The sequence below is a fragment of the Rhamphochromis sp. 'chilingali' genome, assembly GCF_963969265.1.
Source record: "Rhamphochromis sp. 'chilingali' genome assembly, chromosome: 19".
Taxonomy (NCBI): domain Eukaryota; kingdom Metazoa; phylum Chordata; class Actinopteri; order Cichliformes; family Cichlidae; genus Rhamphochromis; species Rhamphochromis sp. 'chilingali'.
Window position 1 is genome coordinate 19,597,740 of NC_137946.1, and position 4,266 is coordinate 19,602,005.

The 4,266-nt window shown below is 38.5% G+C and overlaps 1 pseudogene across 1 annotated transcript; it reads left to right on the forward strand.

Moving 5' to 3' along the window:
- The first annotated feature begins 247 nt into the window (after positions 1-247).
- LOC308387093 (claudin-4-like) lies at positions 248-990 on the forward strand (annotated as a pseudogene). The gene has a single exon. The product of its transcript is annotated as a claudin-4-like (transcript).
- Positions 991-4,266: the final 3,276 nt, after the last annotated feature.

Consider the following 4,266-nt stretch of genomic DNA (forward strand, 5'->3'; position numbering starts at 1 on the left):
TGAAAAAACAAAAGTTGTATCCAAGATGGCCGACTTCTAAATGGCCACCATGGTCATCACCCATCTTGAGGAGTTTGCCCCCTCACCTATACTAATGTGCCACAAACAGGACTTTAATATCACCAACCATTCCCATTTTATTACGGTGTATCCATATAAATAGCCCACCCTGTATTTTGTATAGTATACTATTCTATTTTATCTTCTATTTTAGCTTTTTTCTTAATTTTTGCTGCTCTTAATAATAATGATAAGGGGCATCAACACAGGCTTCATATGGACACACCCCCAAGTGAGTGAGAAAGCCACAACCCATTTGCGCTGAGTATTTAAGATGCCTGCTGAGCACTTACTGAACAGATACATTACTGCAGCTCTGAAGCACACACCAACTTCCTGTTTTGAAGAGATCAAAAGAGCTTCATTATGGATGCTGGTAGAAGACAGATTTTGGGTTTGGCTTTAGCCATCATCGGTGTATTGGGGACCATCATGATCTGTGGTCTCCCTGCCTGGAAAGTCCTCATTAGAACTTCTGTGTACCGTGATGACATTTATGGGACTTGGTATGGTTTATGGAAAGTCTGTAAAATATACACCACAGGCAAGATGGAATGCGTTGGATATGAGGTTTTTCCACCACTGGTAGAAGACGCCATGAAAGCTACCAGAGCACTCGTCATTATCGCAATCCTCAGTGGGATCTTTGGAATCCTGCTTGGTGTGGCCGGGAACAAGCGCATTAACTTAATGATGGATGATGGGCAAAAACGCAAAGTGGGCTTTGCTTCTGGAGTTGTCTTCATCATTGCAGGTTTCTTGGTGCTCATACCTGTCTGCTGGATGGCCTACATCACCATTCGTGAGTCCTACAAGGACAGATATGACAGTGGTGTCAGCATACAGCTGGGAGCCTCACTCTACATTGGCTGGTTCACCACTGGGCTTCTGGTCCTGGCAGGAGGCCTGCTCCTGTACCGACAGGAATGATACTGTCATACTGAAAGAAAGGCATTCATTATCACAGCTATGTAAGGCTTGCTTTTTTCCCCCCAGCCCATTGAAAACAAGAGTAATGTTTGTTTCCAGTGTTTTCATAAAACATTTCTTTTATGAACTTCTGTTTTTCCCTTCAGTGATGACAATAATAGAGCCTGAAATTTAATGAAAGTAAGAAGAAATGTTATCAATATGAATGTGTAACTTAAGTTCTTTCTTTATCCCCCCCCCCCCCCCCCCCTCCCGTGTGAAATTATTACGCTGTGTGTGTAATATTCCTATAGAATGTGTATGCAGTGGTTTAAGTCTAAGCCTGATAACTATTTCAATATATTTCTTATAAACTGCTTCCATATTGATGATAATGTGATTTTCTTTTACTCTTTGAATACTTTTCTTTTGAGTTGTTGTTGTTGTTGTTGTTTTTTTACTTTTATTGCTTTATTGCATATCAATACAATTTTGGTCAAATTAAAATTTATATTTCTAATCATGAGAGATCATGTGTTGCTAATCTTTTACATCACTGTCTCTGTTTTAATGTTAAAAGCCTAAATAAAGACTCTGAAAAAATATTTTAGTTTGGGACATATTTTCTGTTTTAAAAAAGACAGAAGAAGACCTGAAGAAAACAAATATTAACAAATACAGCACAGATTTGTTTTTTATTTTTAAGTACATTTGTTAATATGTATTTATAACATCCATTTTAGATTTCCACTTGAACAACGTTGTGATATTTTGATACCATGGTAGCATTTACAGGATATTGTTTTATAGTGATATTATACAGGAAAACTGTTACTCAATAAGGCCCATTTACTAGTTGTTTTTCTCTTTCTCTGTGACCCAAGAATTAATGTGTAAGAATCACAGGATGGTACCTCAAGGTTGAAAACACCACAGAGATCACTCCCTTACTCCCATCCTCCCTTCTTTATCTCCTAGAAAAGAGCTTGTTAAAGGCCAGGTGGTTTGTTTCAGAATTCACTAATGAAAGAACTCTGTATTCTATGTCTAGGAGTGTATTTTGCTGGGATGATCATAAATTGTAGCTGAACTGATAAACTATACAAAGGATACTTCTCTGCTCACAAGGCAGGAAGACGTTTCCTTATTTGGTCTGTACCGGTTTGAACTGAGAATCTGCTGACACACGAACCTTTTTCCTCTATATAAACTGTTGTCTGATGAATAAACCTTTGAGTTGATTTTGGGAAAGCAACCTGAACAGTCTCTGTATCATTTTGTTCTCCTAACTGCTCCCGACGTCGTAACTAACCCAGCTGAACGGCATACCTGAGTGTTACTTTGAATAATTTTGAATCTTATACAAAACTCTGCTTATAGGTGCCCACGCCTCGGAGGAAACCCGATCCACGGAGAAACCGGGGACCGAGATTTCCTTCAAACAAAAATATTGTTTAATTAAATAAGTAATTAACTCATTCACTGCCAGCCATTGGCAGTGAATGAGTTAAACCCATTGACTCATTCACTGCAATTGACGGCTATAGACGTCAATGGCAGTGAATGAGTTAAATGTAATTAACACTGACAGATAAATCTACAATTTACACTTATAAATATATAATATTTTCTAAACTAGACTGTTCAACTCAAACACAGAGAGAAAATCCAGTTGCACTTGCAGACAGTCAGAAAGGCAACTTAAAAATCTTAAAAATCTTTCTTAAAAATCATTGTTATTGTTGATTTTTAAATCAACAATAACAATGATAAGAAGAAGAAGAGTCTGCACAATGACAACAAAAATTTGAGCAAATAGAATAAATCAAAGCATAAAGGTCAGCACAAGAAAACATAATGACAACAACCCAAGACTCAAGACCTGTCGGGAAATTTCTAAGGAAACCAAGTGGGACAATAGTGCTAAACCAATGTATTACATTTTACACACACATTGCACATACCTTTATAACTGACCAATGCTCATGTTTACTGCACACACAGCATAGTCTCTCTATTAATTATTTAAAAAAACTTAAATTCTGCACGTTTTTTTTTTAAATTATATTTTAACTTCACATTGTTGATTTCTTGTAGCCTACATGTATTAGACACTGGTTACAAGTCTGCTTTACTTGCTTGGTAGCCAAAAAATACTGTAAATGTACATGCTTTCTTATTGTTTGAAAATAGATCAAATTTCCAATACCCACCATTATCACCAGAAACATCGAGCACTCAGAGGATGTAGACAACTACACAACTACTAACATATAATACTTATATACCCACTGTGCTAGTTTTCTGTGGACATTAAAACTGCTACTTAACTGAACTGACACATGTGGTTGTACTAACCAGGTGGACTATACATGAAATTTAACTACAGAAAATGCAGCAACAGTTCAGCGTTGTGCATTTCACTCACCCCGTTTGCACAGGAAGAGCATTCTCTCTTTCATGGGGGAAAGGTTTTATTAATGTAGCCGGATGATTTAAACCTGCTGTCAATGAGTGATCATGGCCATTTTGAATCTGCTGACCTATGACCTGTCTGCTTAATCCAACTTGTTTGTGCACTTAGAGGATTCTTGCTTGTGGCATCTCCTGTTTGTGCTGGGGTGCAAGGTTTACTACTCCTCCCCGGGCAAGCATAATACAACAGAAGAAGTATGTATTTAACTGTTTGATGTGTTATTCGTTTTGGACCTAATCTTTGACTTGAGCCATTTGCACGGTAGAAATTGCTGGCATGATGTGTCACCTGTTGTTGCTGGGTTGGGAAGCCTCCTCTCCTGTCTAAGTGGAGTATTTCATTGGGCCTCGTATGTATCAGCCGCCCTTTCCTTTGCATTTGGCTTTGAATTTAATTGGCAATCTAATAAATGCAATTTGTTACTTTTTAGATACTAAAGCAGCTGCCGCTCCGTGGGATGCCCTGCTGTTTCATGTACATTTGTACTGTTTTAGTTTTTTGGTTCATTGGTATTGTTGTCAAGGCGGACCTGTGGAAGAGTAAGTACATGTGAACCCAAAACGCAGATTTGGATGCAGACAGCTGGAATCAATCTTTACTAGGATTTGAAGTACACAAGAGAAAGACAGTACACGAGGGAAATGTGTGTGGGGTGCGGAACTCAAACATGGGTCTCTGAAACAGAGGGAGACAGAGGTTAGGAGGGATACTGGGTATGAAGATGTGACAGACTGGTTTTCTAGGTCTTACTTTACTAGCAGGTGGAGAGTGCCTACCCACATAGCAGACAGGTCTGGCTCAGATCTGGTGTCAAGCCAGCA